The sequence below is a fragment of the Kogia breviceps genome, chromosome 8 (assembly GCF_026419965.1).
Source record: "Kogia breviceps isolate mKogBre1 chromosome 8, mKogBre1 haplotype 1, whole genome shotgun sequence".
In the NCBI taxonomy this organism is placed as follows: Eukaryota; Metazoa; Chordata; class Mammalia; order Artiodactyla; family Physeteridae; genus Kogia; species Kogia breviceps.
In genome coordinates, this window is record NC_081317.1 from 100,343,787 (window position 1) to 100,366,336 (window position 22,550).

Here is a 22,550-nt window from a genome sequence, read left to right on the forward strand (position 1 = left end):
ATTGGCGTGTGCTTCTTTAGGCAGTTTATAAACTGTTTTTTTGATTCACGGCCCAGAGGCTGGACTTGACGGTCCCTTATTTTCACTTCTTTATCCATCAACCTAGTTATTATAGAAATGGAATCATATAGTATGTAACCTACTGGGCTTGGTTTTTTTTCACTCAACGTAGTTTTCTGGAAATTCGTCCAGGTTGTTGCTTTTATCAATAGTTTGCTCTTTTTCATTGCTTAGTTCCTAATATTGAACCAGCCTTGCATATGTGGAATTAATTCTACTGGGTCATAAGGTATCGTGCTATTTATACATGGTTTGATTTAATTTGCTTATGTTTTTGAGAATTCTCGTATGTATCTTCATGAGAGATACTGGTATGTACTTTTACAGTTTTGTACTTTGTCTGCTTTTGGCATCAAGGTACAATGGTCTCATAAAATAAATTAGGAAGTGTTCCCTCTTCTGTTTTCTGGAAGAGACTGTATAAAATTAATCCTTCTTCAAATGTTTGGTAGAATACCCCAGTGAAATCATCTGGGCCTGGGAATTTCTCTTTCAGGAATTTCTAAATTATAAATTCAGTTTCCTTAGTGGTTATGTCGCTATTCAGATAATCTATTTTATCTAGAATTTTGGAATGTGGTTTTTGAGGAATTTTTCCATTTTCTCTAGACGCAGAATTCATGAGTATAGTAAAACTGTTCATAGTAATTCCTTATTACCCTTTTAATGGCTACAGGGTCTATGTTGATATCTCACTTCATTCCTGATACTGATGATTTGTATCTTCTCTCTTATTTTTGTCATAATTATAAGAGATTCATCAGTTTTATTTTACTTTTTGAAGAACCAACTTTTTTTCCCTTACTTCTTGTTTTGCTGTATGAATGATATTGATTTCTGTTTTGGTCTCTATTATTTCCATCCATCTGCTTCCTTTAGATTTATTGTGCTCCACTTTTTCAAGTTTCTTGAGGTGTGAATTTAAACTACTCATTTGAAACATTTCTTTATGTATAACGTGAGCATTTAGTGCAATATATTTCCCACTCATCCTGGCTGTAGCAGCATTCTACAGGTTTGATATGTTGTATTTTCATTAAGTGCTATGTTTTTTTAAATGATTTCCTTTGAAATGACTTCCTGTTTGACCCATGGTTTATTACTGTGTTGTTAAATTTCGAGGTTCTCCTGCTGTCTGTTATTTATATGTAGTTTGATTCCATTGTGGTTAAAGAATATACCCTTTCTTTTCAATTGGGTGAAGTGTGTTTTATGGCCCAGTATATGGACTGTCTTGGTGAGTGTTTCATGGGTGCTGGAAAAACAAGCATGTACTCTGCTGTTCTTGGGTGGAATGATATACGTGTGTGTGTGTGTGTGTGTGTGTGTGTGTGTGTGTGTGTGTGTGTATAAATTAGATCCTGGCGTTTGATCATGGAGTTCAGGACTGCTACATCCTTGTTGATTTTTGTTCCAGTAGTTGTCAGTTGATAGAACAATACCAACAATTGTCAATAGTAATCAATTTTCTCAATTTCTCTCTCTGCTCTATCAAGTTTTGCTTCATGCATTCTGTCATCTGGTTCATATACATATAGGAATGTTGCATCTTCCTGGTGGATTGATTCATGATTATTAAGTAATCTCCCTTGTTGTCTCTAATAAATTTCTTTGCTCTGAAATCTACTTTAGTATACTCCTGATTTTAATTTTTATCTTTATTTATTTATTTATTTATTTATTTTGATACACGGGCCTCTCGCTGCTGTGGCCCCTCCCGTTGTGGAGCACAGGCTCCAGACGCACAGGCTCAGTGGCCATAGCACACGGGCCCAGACGCTCTGCGGCACGTGGGATCCTCCTGGACCGGGGCACGAACCCGTGTCCCCTGCATCAGCAGGTGGACTCTCAACCACTGCGCCACCAGGGAAGCCCCTCTTCTTGATTTTTAAAAGTACTTATAAAGTGGGGATATTAACCCTTCAACTGTGAAAGATATTGATTTATACGGTGATATACTTTTCTTCCAATCATTTGTCTTTTGATGTTGCTTATGGCATTTTTTTTTGCCATGGGAAAGGCTTCTTTTTTGATGGGGGGGCAGCCCCACGTGGTTTGTAGGATTTTAGTTCCCCGATCCGGGATCGAACACAGGCCCTCAGCAGTGACAGCTCAGAGTCCTAACACCTGGACCACCAGGGAATTCCCAGGGCCGTGAAGACTTGAACATAGGGAACCTCAGTCCATTTGCTGTCCTGCAACAGTAGACATCCAATTACAAGACGATATTACAGAGACCCATTTTCAGGCCATTTTTCTCCATTCCCCAACTTATACAAGGGCCAGGCAATGTTACAACAGAGTTTAAGATTCTCCCTTTTCACCCCCATCTCTTTTGAAAATTTCCAATTTTAAAGGATATGTTCCAGAGGTGTTTCTTCTGGCTTAGAAGAGGATCATCCCATGTTGAATAACATGGAACCGTGAGAAAGCCCTCCTAGAAATGAAGTCCAGTGTCCCAGAGACGTCTACCAGGAGGCTGTTGTCCTATAATATTTCCCTATGCTGGGGGTATTCCTTGAGTTTGAGCATCTCTAAAGCCTAGAATATGGGCTGCTTGGAAGTGGCTGTCCAATAGGTAGTCTGTAACAAGGTATGGGCCTTGAGTGAAAGGGGTCCTAGAGGTGCAAAAAAGGAACTCCTGGAGGAATTGGAGTTGGAGCACTTCTATTCAACATAGCACTGGCAGACAGAGGATGAGGCACGAAAAACAAACCAAATGCATCCAAATCAGAAAGAAAGAAGTAAAATTACCTCTGTTTGCAGATGACATGATCATTCACGTAGAAAATCCTAAAGATTCAACAACAACAGCAATACAAACTGTTAGAATTCATAGTGAGTTTAGTGAAGTTGCAGGATATAAAATCAGCATATAAAAGTCATTACAGAAGAGGAATGACCTACCCAGGGGGGGGACTTCCCTGGTGGGGCAGTGGTTAAGAATCCACCTGCCAATGCAGGGGACACAGGTTTGAGCCGGGGTCTGGGAAGATCCCACATGACATGGAGCAACTAAGTCCACATGCCACGACTACTGAGCATGCAATCTAGAGCCTGCGAGCCACAACTCCTGAAGCCCGCATACCTAGAGACCGTGCTCTACAATGAGAGAAGCCACTGCAAGGAGAAGCCCGTGCACCACAACAGAGTAGCCCCCACTTGCCTCAACTAGAGAAAGCCCACACTCAGCAACAAAGACCGAACGCAGCCAATAATACATAAATAAGCAAAACAAATTTATTTTTTAAAATGGGCAAAGGACTTGAATACACATTTCTCCAAAGGAGGCATATCAATGGCCAACAGATGTATGAAAAGGTGCTCAACATCACTAACTGTTAGAGAAATGCAACTCAAACCACAATGATATATCAACTCACACCTGTTACAATGGCAATTATCCAAAAGACAAAAGATAACAAGTGTTAATGAGGACATGGAGACTAGGGAACCCTCGTGCATTTTTGCTGGGTATGTCAATTGATACAGCCACTAAGGAAAACAGTATTGAAGTTCCTCAAAAAATTAAAAATACAACTGCCTTATGACTCAGCAATCCCACTTCTGGGTATACAGCAAAAGGAAATGAAATCGGTATCGTGAAGAGACATATGCACTTCCATGTTTACTTTTCACTGTAGCCAAGATATTGGATCAACCTAAGTGTCTGTAGATTCATGAATGGATAAAACAGACTGTGGTATAGAAACAGGCATATCTCGTTGTCTTGTGCTTTGCAGATACTACGTTGTCTATAGATTGAGGGTTTCTGGCAATCCTGCATTAAGTCCATTGGTGCCATTTTTCCAATTAGCATTACTTGAAAATTAAGGTATGTACATTGGTTTTTTAGACATAATGCTATCGCACATTAACACACTATAATATAGTATACACATGACTTTTTTTTTTTTTTTTTTTTTTTTTTTTTTTTTTTTTTTTTGGTGCTAGGCGGGCCTCTCACTGTTGTGGCCTCTCCCATTGCGGAGCACAGGCTCCGGACGAGCAGGCTCAGCGGCCATGGCTCACGGTCCCAGCCGCTCCACGGCATGTGGGATCTTCCCAGACCGGGGCACGAACCCGTGTCCCCTGCATCGACAGGCGGATTCTCAACCACTGCGCCACCAGGGAAGCCCTACACATGACTTTTATATGCACTGGTAAACCAAAAAATTCATGAGGCTTGTTGTGTTGCAATATTTGCTTTATTTTGGTGGTCTGGAACCAAACCTGCAATAGCTCCAAGGTATGTCTGTATACAATGGAATATTATTCAGCCTTTAAAATGAAGGAAATACTGCTTTTTGTGACAACATGGATGAACCTGAAAGAGATTATGCTGAGTGAAATAAACCAGATACAGAAAGACAGCTACAAACCCTTCATGATACTACTTTTCCGTGGAATCTAAAATAGCCATAGATGTGGGGTGCAGAACAGTGGTTGATAGGAGATGAGGGGATGGGAAAATGGGCAGGTATTGATCACGAGGTACAAAGTTTCAGTTATGAAAGGTGAATAATTTCTGGAAGGGGGAGAAGGGTGTTCCCCCTAATTATAAAGCCATGCTGTTACAATTCAAAGAAACGTCAGATACAGTACAACAGGCATGGGACTGCATCCATGTTGTAGCTACATATGAAAAAGATAATTTTTCTGAACCCCAAATCTCACTTGCCAGTAAAGGCATATGGGCCCCGCTGTCCCATCGGCCAGGAACCCAACAGAGTTCCCTTAAGGGATATAGGGACTTCTGGGACCGTTATTGGTCTCCACCAAGGGGTGGTGTCTTCACACAGCTCCATCCTTCATGAGATGACTAACAGACCTCCCTGTATTGGCAGTTCTGGAGATCGGGGGTCCCTAATGACGTAATCTTGGGACAGCCCAAGCACAAGTTAGACATTTTTGCTCAGGCGCTACAGACTCTTCAGGAGACTGGAGCGACGGGCAGCTGTCACCTCTCCGAATCCTGTACCCTGACCTCTGCCAAGGCCTCTGCCTTAGGGACCTGGCAGATCCCTGAAGCGTGGCCCTCCTCTGGGACAATTGCCCATATACTTCTCTAATTATCCTTGGGACACACATCAACAACTTTTCTTATGGCTCTCACTGACCACTGGAGCACAAATTACAGGGCTTCCTCGGAACCCCTCCAATTATAAGCAAGGGTCACACTTTAGATTACAAGGCATAATAGTCAGGGGTGTAGATAGCATTCAACTTCCATGGAATGCCACTACGGAAACAATCTTTATTAAAAACCTTTTAGTGGTGGTAGCCCCTTTGGCCCTACCCTTTCCCGTTATAGCTATGGATGCCTTGATGTACTGCAACGCCATTTGGAACAAACCCAAATTCCTGGTCTTCCTGGTGGAAGCTGAATATTGGGAGCCCATAAGACTGCCACCTAAGACAGTAAATATCCCCCAATAACATGTATGACAGGGGGCTGTGGGACTGCAGCCCATAATTCAAAATTTATGGAAAGAAGAAGTCATTAAACACACCATTTCTCCTTTTCAATTCCCCCATTGGGCTGTTATTGAAGCCTGCTATTAATGAGTGGCGCCTTATAAGCAACTACTGAAATATAAATGCTAATCCCCACTATGAAGGCTCCCTTTTCCAACACTGTCCACTTAATTAAGTATATCCAAAGGGCTCCAGGGAACTACTGTGCTGTGACCATCTAGCTATTATGCCCTATTCAGTACCAGTTATTAAGGAGTCCCAGCTGCAGTCTACTTTTACTTCAGAAGGCACCCAGTATGTTTTAACCTGTCTGCCTACTGGCTATCTTAACAGCCCAGCTATTGCCCACAGTCTCTGCTGGCAAGACCTGGTGTCCCCTTGCACCGTCTGGCACTATACTGATGTTCTAATCCAGAGCCCCTCAGGAGATTGGTGCACAAGGCCCTAACATGGTTGGTGACCCATCTATAACATACAGGTGGGCTACTGCCCCGCATAAAATTCAAGGGCTGCCCACAGCTCTTAAATTTCTGGGCATTAACTGATCCGCTAAATGCCAGAAAATTCCTCTTGCAGCTAAACCTCAGTTGTTAACTATTCAGCCCCTCAACACACTACAGCAAGCCCAACACGTCTTACGTTTAGGTCTCTTCACACTTTGGAGGCAACAAATACCACACTTGTCCATCATTCTTAGACCCATTTATGCAGCCACGTACAAACCCCCCATAGTTTACTGGCGAAGAGCTAAACAATAAGCTTTATCACAGGCACAATAGTCAATTAGTCAAGCCCTCCCACTGGTTCTCCCTGGCTGCTCCTTCTGGGCTGAGAATGGACTATGTGTCCCAGAGCCTTTGGACTAACACAGCTCCTCCTAGCTGCCTGTGGGTTTCTGGACCAGACGGCTGCTCTCTACACCACTACACCCCCTCAGAACCGGTTTCGGAACTGGTTCGTTGGTTTTGGTCTTGGTTTTGTGGGCACTGATGCCAGAATTTGTTTGCATCTTTTGCCTTTTGGTGTACAAAATGGGAAATACTCCATCTACCCTGAAGGAGAGCCCTTTGGGGCCTATGTTAGATAAATCGGTGTAACGTAGCCCTGAGCCTATGACTAAGAAAGACATGATATACTATTGTAATAGGGTGCGGACCCAAAATATAGGATCAGAAGGGCAGTAGCTCCTAAATGGCTCACTCAATTTGTATAGGATCTCACAGTTAGAAGTGTTTTGCAAAAGAGCAAAAGCTGCACTGGCAGTTGTTCCAACTGCCCACCCTCCCCCCATGCCACCATCATATTCACCACCTCCTATTTCCCCTACCCATGGGGATCAAATAGATGTTTCCGTGTTAACCCTCAGAGCACAGGAGCCTGATTTCCTATCACCATCTAAGACTCCACAGGCTCCCCAATTTGGACCGGGAGCCACTTCCACAGCAGGGCAATTTCCCTTGTGCTGACATCCTATAACAGGCCAGGGGACTCCCTTGGACTTGAGGTGTCCGATTCTAATTTCCCCACAGGAGCCCCCGGAAATTTTGACAGTGGAGAACAAGTAGATTGACCTGCCAATAGATACCACTCCCCAGACCCTCCCTGTTCATCTTAAGAGGTTTGTAAATATTAAACAAAGGGGAAACAAAGTCATCCTAGGAAAAACTTGCCTGTATCTTTGAGATGCAAATGTTCTCTCTGGTCTTCTCAGGAACCCTCATCTCTGCCACCTTTTAAAAATGCATCTTTTTAAAAGGGGGTAAAGTAATTTAGAAATTGACTTACCAAGGATAAATTAAAAACCTAAGTGTCTTTTCTGTGAAAATTCAGCCATCTAGACAAGTGAGTTTGATTTGTTCCATCTTCCAGAAACGTAATTTGAATCCAACCTCTTTTTGTAAACTGATGGGTTTCACATGGCTGTACCTGACTCAGTGCTGAAATTTTGAAATGACAACGTGACAGCTCTGTATGTTTGTGTCCTTGTATGTGTCTTTGTTGTTGGATAACATTGCTGAGGTTGATTTGTGGATGAGCTCTATTTAATTGGCTTAAAGAAAAGTAAGCACTTGCAAACCAAACTATTCTAAAAACAAGAGAAACTGAGCTCAATGAGCTTCAGGTTCATGTGAACTGGGAAATATTCAGTATTAATTAAGACCTGGTATGAACGTTCATTTGTTGATGTAATTAATATAGACATGCTGTTAGAGTCATCAACATTAAGTATAATACTTTTCTTGTGCCTAGGTTTAATCTAAGCTAAATAAAATCTTGTTATATCTGTTGCAAATTTGTCAGCAAGGAAATAACTTGATGTGAAGAAACTTTTGTGTGTGTGTGTGCTACGTGGGCCTCTCACTGCCGTGGCCTCTCCTCCCGTTGCGGAGCACAGGCTCCAGACGCGCAGGCTCAGCGGCCATGGCTCATGGGCCCAGCCGCTCCACGGCATGTGGGATCTTCCCGGAGCGGGGCACGAACCCGAGTCCCCTGCATCGGCAGGCGGACTCTCAACTACTACTGCGCGCCACCAGGGAAGCCAGGAAGAAACTTTTAAGGAAAGAAAATGCAAATGAGATAAGAGCTTTAGGTGAACTTTTAAAAATACTTATCTTTTAGGAAGGTCTATCGAAAATTATTCTCTCCAGATATCTGACCACTTAAAAGTCAAAATTGTGCTAAAATAAGGGACAGAAGGTTTATGGAAAGCGGACCCTGAATAAAAGTGTTCTGTACGTGGTCAGGACTGACTAAGTTTAAAAATAAGTTTAATGGAGTAAATAAATGTTGAAAGTAAGCTGGCGCACAACCTGATTTTCACTTTTCTCTCTGTTAAGGAGACAAGGTTTCTTAAGATTTTGGACTGCCTTGGATACCAGATTTTAAGTTTTTCTACCTTTTAAGACATTTGTTCTGTACTTGCCTTTGAAATCTTTTATTGTTACTCTGGCTAAGTGAATAACTATTTTTTCACAGTGACATGTGATCCTATGTGACTGTTTAAAAGCCTTTTCTTATTGTTTTGACAAAACTTCTCAAATCAAATTATAATGAATTTCCTTTGACCTCTAGCTCACTTTGGGGTGCTTCAAAGGGCCCCTGAAACACCCCAAAGAGAGATATTAACTAATTAGGTTGACTTGCTATGTTGAATTACACGGGAAGTGTTGTCCAATAAGCAATAAATCTTCTTAGGTTATGCCAAATGATACAGGTATTCTACAGATTATATGGAGTTCCTAAAATCTGGTATGTCCTGGTAAAATGTTACCAGTCAGAATTCTCTTTATTATCTGAAAGGGCTGCATGTCACCGCAGTAACCACGTCACTTTGTCAACTGCATTGGAATCAGATTTAAACGTGCCTTCTTAGGTCTTTCGTCATTGTACACGGTTACAGTTTCACCCTGATGCCTTTGCAAAAACGCTTCCTCTTGAAGAAGATTTATAGAAGGGACCTTTGGCTAAATACAAGTTTCTGGTTTTCAAACCATAAAGGTGTACTGGGTAAGAACTTGAAGAATTCTAATGGGAAACCTGATGGCTTCATAAAGCTGTTAACAAAAACGATTAGTTGCACATGACTGGGTAAGCTGGTGACTATGGTTATAATTTTTATGGTTTCTCTCTGAAAAATGACTGTTTTAGATCTGTGTTTTCCAGGTGTAAGCAAAACCCTCCCCTTAAACTAATTATGACTTACAGTAATTTGTTAAATTATACCCTTGTAAGCAGAATGGAAACATTTATCTTTTTCTCTCTACCTGGTTGATCCTGCCAGTAGCATACGCTTGTCTCAAAGATTAAGCCATGCATGTCTAAGTAACGCACTGCTGGTACACTGAAACAGCGGATGGCTCACTAAATCAGTTATGGTACCTCTGGTCGCTGGCTATTGCAATTGGATTACAAGTAGTTATACTGATCACTGTTCTTTGTTTCCAGATTGTTTGCTCTTTGTGTCTCCCTGCTGCACTGTTTCTTTGTTAACCTTACTAGCTGCATTACTTATATCCTGTCTATTTCATAAGACTGGTGTCTCTTACAGTACCCAGTATGTAACCAGGCCTCCAACAATACTTCTATGGCTAAACATCTTGAGGAAATAGACCACATTTATAACATAAAATAATTGTAACAGTGTGATTCTAGGTATGGAAGGAAGCAACAAGGGAAAATGTCTCCTGGATCACAATTAGATAAAGGATCCAGAGGATCTTTAATTATCAATAGGGCCTAATCCAAACACTAGCACCTGGAGTGGCATATCAAGAATTCTCGCCTGACCTGCGATGATCCTCTCAGCACCGTGGGACAAAATTTGATCCTAAAATATCTCCCAAATATTGGTCAACATCCTGACCAAGAGGAGAGGATCTGAGAAATGGAATATTTCCTGACACATCAGTCATTAGCGACTGCAGCCCTCCAGCGTGAGCCGGTGAGCCCTGACAAAACTCAGGATATGAGAATATAGGATACAGGCTCTGGATAGCTGAGGTACATATCAAATGAATGATTTCAGTGAGCCCAGACTCTTGCATCGTCCCATACATAGACAAGCGCTAAATTCCTTAACTTGAGATGCTGCCTCCAAGGCTTGAAGCCCTCAAAATTTTCATCAGGGGCTTTCCTGGTGGCACAGTGGTTGAGAATCCGCCTGCCGATGCAGGGGACACGGGTTCGTGCCCCGGTCTGGGAAGATCCCACATGCCGCGGAGCGGCTGGACCCGTGAGCCATGGCCGCTGAGCCTGCGCGTCCAGAGCCTGTGCTCCGCAACGGGAGAGGCCACAACAGTGAGAGGCCCGCGTACCACAAAATAAATAAATAAATTAAAAATTCCTGTCAAATAGATCATAACTCTCAACTTTTAGGCTGAGAATGTTTTTTTTAATGCTACAAGTGTAAAGAGACACTTTCCAGAGAGGAACAAAAAAAACCAAAAACAACGTTTGGAACACTAGCACCGATGGTGGACACTCCCGGAAAGATCCATCTGATGAAGCAATTAGAAGGGCCATCACCCCTTACATTGACAGTAGGGAGTTGGAACAGGGAAGAGCCAAATCTGACTACACGTTGGATCTCTTTCTTTTACTTTAACCTTTGCCTTCCGCTGCTTTTGTTCACTAAAAGGATACTGTCTGTACATAATGGCCTGCCTCGGGGAACGCTGTCCCTCTGCCTGAATGTTAAAACAAAGTGCCTTAGTTCAGGGAAACATACCACTCTGCCCACCAGTGGATGGCTGCGATTAAGAGGAAATTAACACATCTCCTCCCCGAGGCTGGCCATTCCAGGGGATATTCGCAAAACTTATGGCCGTTTTACTTCACCTCCTCATCTCCTCCCCATCTCTGTGCTATAACAGAAACTGGCATCCAAACCCCCATAAGATGGTTATTTTGAGACTTTCGTCTGCCATCTTCTAGGTCTTCTGGCTTTCCCAATAACGTCATATTCCTTGCCTCTACACCTCATCTCCGATTAATTGGCCTGTCGTGTGGTAAGCAGAGCAAGGTTGGACTTGGTAACATCTTTACTCAGGACAGGGTGTCACAAGACGGGACACTGTTTTCTGTTTGTTTTGTTTTTGTTTTTTGTGTTTGTTTTGGGCCGTGCCATGTGGCTTGTGGCTTCTTAGTTCCTCGACCAGAGATTGAACCCGCGCTCCCTGCGGTGGAAGCTTGGAGTCCTAACCAATGGACTACCAGGGAATTCCCATGGGACACTGTTACCTTTCACTCATGGCCCTCACTTTTGTGAGACAGAGGTAGTAGTGTAGCAGGATTGAGAACGTTGTCAAGTTTAAGATAAAGATTAGCTGGTGAAAGCAGGATTTCACAGGAAGTTCATCTAGTGATACTTGCAGGTGAAATGTTGTCAATTCAGAGTTAAGAAGACTGTGGACAATGTGTGGAGTTTGCAAATAAACTTCATTTTCTAGAGTCAAATCTGCCAAGGCTTCCACTAAATTTGCAGTTGTGGCTATAACCTTAAGACAACTGAGACAGGCAAAAGCAACTGCATCAAGTTGCATGCTATAACAGGCAAAAGGCCTATGTTTACTACCATGCTCACACAGTTCTGCGCGGCCTGATTATGCCTTTCATGCACAAATAAAGGAAAAGCTTTTGAATGACCTAAAGTTAATCTATTAGGTAGAGATCTCTTTGCTAACTTAAAAGGGCTAATATATTTTGCTTCCAGTGGACATCTCACCTTAAAGTTTCCAGATCAGTCTGAACCTGATCATTTGGGTAACCCTAAGGAAGGCAGCTCTTGCGGTGCTTGTTTTAGCCTTACAAAAGCCTGCTTATGTTTCTCTTCCCAAGCAAAGGATTCAGGAACTAAATCTTTAATAAGTTCACAGAGTGGGAGAGGTAACAGGGAAAAATTTGGAACCCAGAGCTGACAATAACCAGCTAAACCTAGAAATCCACAATGCTAGCAGTTAGTTGTGAGTCTAAGAAGTTCCTGTATCAGCCGAATTCTCTCTGGAGATAGCTGAATTCCTTCAGTGCTTAGATTATGTCCTAGGTAATGAACAGCGTTTAGAGATAACTGTAATTTTCCCTTTGTGTTCTTTCTCAGCTAATTGTTGCAGCAAACAAATGGAATCTTTTATGAATGCCTTATGGAATCTTTACAGTAGCTGAGTACAGCAGGAGGTTATCTCCATATGGTAAAAAGGTTGATTTCTCAGGGAACTAGAGGGTACTTCAATCTTGGTGAAGAACTTGGGACAAAAAAGGAGGGGTCCCAGTGAGCCCTTGAGGCATCAAAGTGCAGGTATAGTGTTGATTGTTCCAAGTCAAGGCATATACATATTGGCTGTTGGGTCTCCGCAATGCTGAAGAAAGGTGAACAAAGGTCTCCAACAGTAAACCATTTCAAGTCACTTGAAACTTGTGACAGAAGGGTGGCTAGGTTTGGAACAACAGGAAAACAGGGAATAACTATTTTTATTAACACCTCCCAAGCCCTGGACAAATCGCCATCCTGCCAGGTTTCCAACCGGGCAAGACTGGCATGCTGCAGGGACAAGTACAGGAATGATTACCTCCCGGGCAATTAAGTCTTCTACAATAGGTATGAGACCTTGTATGACCGCAGGCTTTAATAGTTGTTGAGGAGACCTAGGGAGAGGTTTAGCTGCGTCTATCTGAATCCTTATAGGTTTGCATTTTTTTTTTTTATTCTTCTGATGTTAACACTGTCAGAAGTAGCCCCCAAATTTGCAGGCATCTCCATCAAATGAGGGAACTTTTGTTGAACTTGCTCTTTTATGTCCAGGACAGATTGTAAGGAACATACATGATCAGGTTCAGGTTGAGCAGGCAATTTTAAGGTGAGATCGCCACTGTAGGCAAAATGTACTGGCCCTTTTCAGTTAGAAAAGAGATGTCTATGTCTATTGAATAGATTAACTGGGGCTATATTGCATAGCAAAAAGGAACCTTGGTTGAGATAAAAAAAAAGTCTCTCTGAACTGCATTAGGTACTCCCACTATGGAAACATCCTCTTTACTCAGAGGGACCTGTTGTTCTTTGAGGGTGGGATTTAGAGTAGAAAGCACAGCTCTGGTTAGGGCTAAGGGGTAGGGTGTTAAAGGGTTAGGTAATCATGTTTACAGTTAGCCTTAGGGTTAAATGTAGATTTCAAAGTAAAATATGAGAGTGGGCTTTAAAGTAGAAAGCATAGCTCCAGTATCAACTAAAATTTGGCAGTTTTTCATTAATTTTCATTATATTTTCCTCTGGGCTGTTTAAGGTAATTGCTGGGAATAGTTTACCAGAGAACCTCTGGAGTTCTGCCAATTATGGGAGAGGGTCATGAGGAGGCCCTCCCTTTGAGACAGATATGAGAGCATTTGTGAAGAGTTTGCAGAGGACCTTTGAGGACACCGTATTTTTCCAGCGTCCTCACTGATTACAAATGAAACATCAACTTTGGGTCATGGAATTAATTGATCATGGACCCTAGGACCTTGTAATGGGGGAGGCCCAGGTGTTATTTTGGGTCTCTTGCCTTAGAGCTGTTGTAACTGTAAGGCTATGAGCTTTTTGGATTTCTGTTTGTGATCTTGCTCCAAGGTCCTTTCAAAATGCTTAGCTACAGTCAGGAGTTCAGTCAGACCTACAGCCTCCCACCCTGTTTTCTGCCCTTTTATAAATCCACTCATCTCAGAAGGCTAATCCATTTACAAAGAGGGTAGTTAAAGCAGGCTGAGTGGCCTTTTTATTCCTTGGAACACCAACTGCTGTAAAAAGAGAGCTTCCAAACTGGCTCTAAAGTCTTCCACAGATTCACCCCTCTTTTGTTTGTATGAGTGAATAATAGACCAATCATTATTAGGCCAATTAATAATAGACCAAGTGTGAGCAGGGAAGATTTTAGGAATAGCTTAGAAAAGGTTATTTGTTATTCTGCAAGCCTTTTTAGGTTGAGGACCTTGAGTATCATCCTAGGGATTAGGTCATTTTGCTTCCTGCATCCATTCTGGGGCTTCCCCCCCTCCCCGTCCTACCAACATGCCAACAAGCGGATAAAGATCTAGCAGTCTGGGGACATACGCCCTGACAGTGACTCTAAATTCTACACAAAATGTTGGGGGTTCCTTCCTAGGTTTAGAGAATTCTTTGACTATGGCTCTCAGTTCAGTCTTTGACCAAGGGGTAAATAAAGGACACCTGAGAGGGCTCACCTGCAACCTCAGGTAGTTTTACTTTAAATGGCAATTGTTAAATATTCTCTTTGGAATAGAAAAGTATTTCAGACCGAAAATGAATAAAACAAGAGTACTCAGGTGAAAGAGGAAAGGGGGGACAGTAGGAGTTCAATCTGCAGTCACATTCGCCCTGTGGTCTTTTGTTTCAGGTACCTTTTGCCTCTTTAATTTTTCAATAGCTTTTTGTTCTAAGTCTCTAAAGGAAGCTACTTTGGAATCTTGAAACCTTCTGTAAACTTTTACATACCAATTAAAGCAGGCATCTCATTCTCCCTGTCTAATTTGGGAACCCTTGCTCTCTAGTGTTTCCCTTAAGTGAACAATCTTGTCTAACTGGAACATTCCCCACAATGACCACTGTAATTCTAGATCAATATTAGTATAACTTTGCCATCTCTCTAAATATCTACAGCATCCAGGACCAGAGTTCTTAAATATAAAATAAGCAGGTGTGCCAGAAGCTGGCATTCTCAACTCTTTGGCGGTAAAGGATCTCATTTCCTTAGCTAGACTTTGTCAACCCAAAAGAACACACACAAAAAAACTGTGCCTTAGTATATCAGCAGTAACAAAGAGATGTTATTACTATGTCCTGGACAAAAGAAGGCCTGGTATGCACCACCACCAATTCCCAGTGATCCTTGGACTGAGGAAAAAGATCCAACCAGCAAATCCCAAGGAGTGGGGACTGCAAACTGATTCCAAACAAAATGGACAACTATAGCCGCCACCAACAGTTCCAAGCATGCAGACTGGGGGCTGATTCCAAACAGATGGGGAAGTGCAGACTACACTGTCAGCAGTGCCCAATGTGGAATCCCGGGAACAAAATTAGGGGCTAGGGTTTACCACTCAAAACTATACTGGCAATAACCAAGAGATGTTACTGTGTCCTGGGAATTTCCATCTGAAAGGCTAGGGGTTTGGCCTCAGGGAGAATCCTCTACCAGCCAAACTGACCTGCCCTGTAAAGGAAAGCCAATTAGATTGGGAGCACAAACACAAAGAGAATGGAGCTCCAACCAAGAGGAGCTTACCAACAACCTTCAGGAATGGCAAGAAAGGCAGTGAACTCAAAGGAGGTGTGGGCACCACACCTGTTTCTCCTTGTCCCAAATGTTATCAGAAATTTGCTTCAGATCCCATCACTGCCACCAATATATTTATCTTTTTCTTTTTAAAAAGATAAGCATTTAATCATAAAATCATTCTGTTACCAGTAGGAATCATAAGAGTGGATTTTAGAAAAGTGCACATACATATTTTTATACACAACATTTCTGGAGGGATACATATGAAACTGTTCGTGGCCACCTCTGAATGCCACCAATGTATTTAAAAACAACATTTAACTGAGTACATTTCAAGATTTACTTTGAATTTTGAATAAATTGGCTTTATTGAACGACTCATGAATCAGGCAGCATCTCATCTGATAGAAAGGGAAATACTCACACGGGTTACACAACATGGAAGGCTTTTTTTTTTTTTTTTTTGGCCACGCCACATGGCATGTGGAAATCTTAGTTCCCCGACCAGGGTTCAAACCCATGCCCCGTGCACTGGAAGCGCGGAGTCTTAGCCGCTGGACCACCAGGGAAGTCCCAGAAGGCTTTTATAGTAAGGAGGGTGGGACAAGGAAAGAAAGTCATCATCAAGGGAAACAATGAAAGTTCACTGGAGGAAAGTAAAACTTCAGGTGACAATGGCGTCCGTCTCATTGGCTAAACTGCGGAATTTTCTATTAGCTACTTCTATTTTCTATTTCTTGTTGCTGGCCAGGAAGGAAGTCTTCCCTCCTCCAGCTGGGGTAGTAAAGTGGTTGCACTTCCTGTTTGGGGTCAGTAAGTGACCTCTTCCTGTTGGGGTAATTGATGATGGGTGACACCGCAAGAGAGCTCCCTCTACGGGCCTGCAGACTCCAATTCTAGGTGAGGTTTCCTTTTGTTAACATTCACAGCATGTTTCATTGGCAGGAGGATTCACAATGAGGGAGAAAAGGCCACAAGACTCACCGTAAAGAAGGCTCAGAAATTCTTGGGTGGGTCCAAGGGAGGCACAAGGTGGCTGTGGGGTCAGCTGGTGGCTACAGTGATCACATGGTTCCCTCTGATGGGTCTGCAGCTAGATGTGGAATAGTGAATGAAAGGGTCAGTTCATCCTATCCGAGAAACATGAAACTGAGGTCAGCTTCCCACTGCTAGAAGCATCTTGAGCCTTCCAAAAAGAACAGAGAACATGTGTAAACGCTTTGGGAACATCAGAGCCATATCTCCTCAGAGGGGGACTCCCCAGGCTCTCCAGGTCTCAGTCCCCAACTCTCCCTTAGGGACAAAGCCTCCCCACCTCTGTCCTTGTCAGCTCACTGATCCCTAGCGGTCCCGCCTATCCCTGAGGACTTAGGTTTCCATGGAGACAGGTTGGTTGAGACCTACTGATACAGCTGACCAGCCTGATACGCAACAGTTCCCACCATCCTGGGGCGGTTGGGCTCAGGGACACATGGCTCTGGACCCTATGTGGAGGGTGTCCCCGCACATCAGCTGTGCCACTGAAAAGCCAGTAACGCCTGTAGCTGTCCAACTGATTCTCAGGGGGTTTTCCCGGGAGAGCCCTTGGTCATCTCACCTCCTAGCCAGGAAGCCCCATGACTTTCTGACTGCTGCCTGTCACACCAACAACACACCTGTCAAGGTTCTGCTCTGCATGGCCATCTGTCCACCAGGACCCCCCTTCTAGGGACCCAGATGCTAGGACCACACAAATGCTGAAGAAGTGTCCACCTGCCTAAGGTACAGACACCCCTGTATCCATCTGCATGATTTCTACTGGGAATCAACAACATTGATGGGGATTCTCGGGCCCTAAAGAACACACCGACCTGATAGGAGCAATGCAATGATTCACAAGTACCAGGGTCAATGCACATATACAAGGGCCCATAGCCCCAGATGCCACACTCACAATTCACAAGAGCGTCCCATATATACACACCGATGCCCAAATATTCTTGCTTCATACATACATACAACCAAACACGCACATCAGTGGTACGCTGGTAAGTGTTTGATGCAAAGCTCTCCGGGAAAGGTGGGAAAGACTTCACTTACGGTATCTACATGGTATACATATTCCCAGCATGACCAATTTCAAGCTACCCACCCGACATCACTGAACACAGAGCTGGGAAGAGATATGCACCATTGACTATCCCAATATAGTATAGTACTATCCCAAGATAGTATGAACCAGTTCCAGCACATCCCATGCCTTTTCCTATGAATATGTGCACAGAATCCACTTATACCCCAAGTAGAACCCTCAACTCCCACCACAGATATATAACCAAAAGGATAACACATATACATATGTGTTTGGACATATACATATATATATATATATCCTGAACACACACCTACATTTCTACCCTCACCCTGAATAAATACACAAACAGACCACCTCTTACCACCTACATTTTTACAAGACAAAACCTTACTCACCCTGAATAGTCACATTCCACTCTCACAACTATATATACACACACAACATGGGCCTGAAAACGAACATGTGCAACCAACATGCCATCCAGATGTACACACTGAGTACCTAAACACACAGGCTCACCAAGTACACAACTGTCTCACGTACAACCCCAAACAAGACCCATATGAAATCCCACAGCCCTCAAATACATATACTCCAGGATTCCTGCAAACACACAGAACCTACACAGTCTACTGGTCTCCAAACACACAAACTAAACTCTCACATCCCGCAGAATACGTACCCCAGAAGCCCCAGGAACTCAAAAACACACACAGACACAAATAACCTATACTTACCAAATACAGCTGACCCCTGAACAACTTGGGAGTTACGGCGCCAACCCTCCCTGCGGTGCGTCTGCATTCCTGGATCCTGCAGTAGTCCTGTAATATTTACTGAAAAAAAAAATCCACTATAAGTGGACCCGTGGGGTGCAAACCCGTGTTCTTCAAGGGTCAACAGTACATATAAGTCCACCTCACTAATACTGAGAACACACATAAAAGCAACACCACTAAATTCTTCAGGCATTACATTTCAAAATAGACACATAGAGGACTCTAAGCCCCCTGATATACTCACAAATGACAAATACACACACCCACAAACTACTCATGAGTATACACCCCAAATGCTCAGACACACTCAAAATAGAAATACGCCGACAACCTCTGCAGTCTTACTAACATACATACACAATTCTCACACACCTATTTTTATACATTATTTCATTAATTTTACTCTAATCTTTATTTCCTTAATTTCCGTTGCCTTGAATTTAGTTACCTTTGTTTCTAGTTTCCTAAGACGGAATAGGATATTGATTTGAGATCTTCCTTTTAAATGCAGGTGTTTAGAGTTACAAATTTCCCACTGAGCACTGCTTTTGCTGCATCCCATAAGTTTTTTTAAATTGTTGTTGTTCTCTTTTACCTCAAAGTATTGTTTAACTTCTCTTGCGATTTCTTCTTTGCTTTATTTCCACATATTTGTGAATTTCCCAATTATATCCTGTTATTGATTTTTAATATTTTACAGTTGTGATTGCAAACATGCTTGGTATTATGGCTACTCTTTTTTTTGAACTATAGTTATTTAAATACATACAATATTATTTAAGTTACAAGTGTGCAACATTGTGATTCAAAATTTTTAAAGATTATATTCCACTAATAGTTAATATGAAATATTGGCTATATTCCCCATGTTGTATAATATATCTTTGCAGCTTATTTTATACCTAATAGTTTGTACATCTTAATCCCCTACCCCTATGTTGCCCCTCCCACTTCTCCCCACAGATAACTACTAGTTTGTTCTCTATATCTGTGAGTCTATTTTTATATTCACTAGTTGGTTTTTTTTGAATTCCACATATAAGTGATATCATATAGTATTTGTTTTTCTCTGACTTACTTCACTTAGCATAATGCCCTCCAAGTCCATCCATGTTGCTTTAAGGGAACATACCTCAACATAATAAAGACCATATATGACATACCCACAGCTAACATCATATTCCATGGTGAAAAGCTGAAAGCATTTCCTCTAAGATCAGGAATAAGACAAGGATGCCCATTCTTGCCACTTTTAGTCAACATAGTTTTGGAATTCCTAGCCACAGAAATTAGAGAAGAAAAAGACATAAAAGGAATACAAATTGGAAAGGAAGAAGTACAACTGTCACTGTTTGCAGATGACATGATACTATACATAGAAAATCCTAAAGATGCCACCAGAAAACTGCTAGAACTCACCAATGAACTTAGTAAAGTTGCAGGGTACAAAATCAATATAAAGAAATCTGTAGCATTTCTATACAATAACAAACTATCAGAAATATAAATTAAGGAAACATTTACCTTTGCAATAAAAAGAGTGAAATACCTAGGAAGAAACCTACCTAAGGAGGTAAAAGACCTGTACTCAGAAAACTATAAGACACTAATGAACGTAACTGAAGATGACACAAACAGATGGAAAGATATACCATGTTCTTGGATTGGAAAAATCAGTATTGTTAAAATGACCCTACTACCCAAGGCAATCTGCAGATTCAGTACAATGCCTATCAAAATACCAATGGCATTTTTCACAGGTTAGAAAAAATAATTTTTTTTTTTTTTCAGTACGCGGGACTCTCACTGCTGTAGCCTCTCCCGTTGCGGAGCACAGGCTCCGGACGCGCAGGCCCAGCGGCCATGGCTCACGGGCCCAGCCGCTCCGCGGCATGCGGGATCTTCCCGGGCCGGGGCACGAACCCGTATCCCCTGCATCGGCAGGTGGACTCTCAACCACTGCACCACCAGGGAAGCCCGAAAAAATAATTTTTAAAATTTGTATGAAAATATAAAAGACTCCACATAAACCAAACAATCTTGAGAACAAAGAACACAGCTGGAAGAATCACCTTCCCTGACTTCAGACTATTCTACAAAGCTACAGTAAAAGCTACAGTAATCAAAACAGTTTGGCACTGGCACAAAAGAAACACATAGATCAATGGAACCAAATATAGAGCCCAGAAATAAACCCATGCACTACGGTCAATTGATCTATGGCAAAGGAGGCAAGAATACACAGTGGAGAAAAGTCTCTTCAATAAGTGGTGCTAAGAAAACTGGACAGCTAGTTATAAAAGAATGAAATTAGAACATTCTCTAACACCAAATACAAAAATAATTCACAATGGATTGAAGACCTAAATGTAAGACCGGATACTCTAAAACTCTTAGAGGAAGACACAGGCACAACACTCTCTGACATAAATCGTAGCAATATCTTTTTGGATCTGCCTCCTAAAGCAAAGTAAATAAAACCAAAATAAACAAATGGGATCGAATTAAATGTAAACGCTTTTGCACAGCAAAAGAAACCATCCACCAAATGAAAAGACAACCTACTGAATAGGAGAAAATATTTGTAAATGATATGACCAATAAGAGATTAATATCCAACATATAGAAAGAGCTCATCAACTCAATATCAAAACAAACAAACAACTCAATTATGGCTATTTTAAATTGATTGAGACTTGTTCTGTGATCCGTCCTCAAGAGTGTCTCACATGTACTTGAGAAAGATGTGTATTCTGTAATTTTGAGCGAGTGTGCTATAGAAATCTGTTAGGTTTAATTGGTTTATAGTATTCACATCTTCTGTTTCTTTGTTAATCTCCTGTCTAGTTATGCCATACAGTATTGAAAGTGAGCTATTATTATTGAATTACCTAATTTTTCCTTAAATTCTATTGGTTTCACTTAATGTATTTGGGGGCTCTGTTTTTAGGTGCAAATATATTTATAATTGTTACATCTTCTTGATGAATTGATTCTGTTATCCTTTAAAATGTTCTTTTTTGTACTGACGATTTTTGTCTTAAGGCCTATTTGATAGGATTAATATAAACACTCTAGCCCTCTTTTGCCTGCCGTTTGCGTAACATAGTTTTTTCCATCCTTTTACATTCAGTCTTTTTGTGTTTTTCAAAGTGAGCATGTAGTTAGATCATGTTTCATTTTAAATTTATTCTGTCAATCTTTGGCTTTTAACGGAAGAGCTTTAATCCATTTGCATTTAATGTAACTACTAATAAAGTAGGATTTACCTATGCTATTTTGGTAGTTTTGTATACGTATTTTGCCTTTTTTATTCCTCAATTTTCTCACATCTGCCTTTGCCCATGTTAAATAGATATCTTGTGTACATGTTCTAATATACCAATCCAATTTCCTTATTGTTTCTTTGGAAAATGATTATTAATGCCCTTCCTCATTTCCCATGCTTCCTCAGGTGCTGAGACGTTGGGTTTTTATGGTCATCATTGTTACAAAATTAGTGTTGATGTGGTTCAGCATACACTACCCCAAAATGTATCACCTTGGCATATTGAAAATTTTAAGCTCAAGGAGTCTGAGGAAACAGCACAAGCAGGAACATTACTTCTATCTTCCACTGCCCTTCTCATCTTGAAACAGTTCAAAAAAACCCTCATGCGATAGGTACCCTCCCTATACCTGGAAGAAAGGAACATCTTTACCTTCAAAGCAAAGGAACTTTGAGAAGAATCCAAACACAAAGGACTTGCTAAGTTTCCCTGAGTTTACTGTCCTTACCTCATACTCTTTAAACTGTCACATTTCTCCCAGACTGTTTAGTCTTTATCAAACTTACAATAACAATACCCAGATCATGGGTTTTTTGGGGTTTTCATTTCTTATGAAGGTTCTTGTAAAACTCATAATAAATAAATACGTATGCTTTTCCTCTGTTAAGCTGTAATTGTCAGTTTGATTTTCAGACCCAGCCAGGACCCTTAGTAGGTTGAAAAAAATTTTTCCTCCCCTACAGTATTTTCTATTTAGCAGTAATAATTTTATATTAAAAAAAATTATCCTCTTTTCATCCAGACCTTTGGTCTGGAAATGTTACATGCTTGATGGAATTTGCATTTTTATTTTATTTTTTAAATTATGCATCTTTAGCAGAAAAGCAAGTCATGTTTAAGAATTAGGACAAAATTTTGAATTTCAAAAAATTTTTCACATGTGTTTCCACAACTGTCCACTCCTTTTATCCTGATCATTTATCTTGTGAGGAGACTGTATAAGATCTGTCAAAAATTGAGAAATAACAGAAGTAAAACTTTTATAATAAATCACTGAAATACTTGTTAGTAAAATTTTATTCTGCACACACTAGAAGGACAGTTCACAAACCAGGAGCAGTCAAAC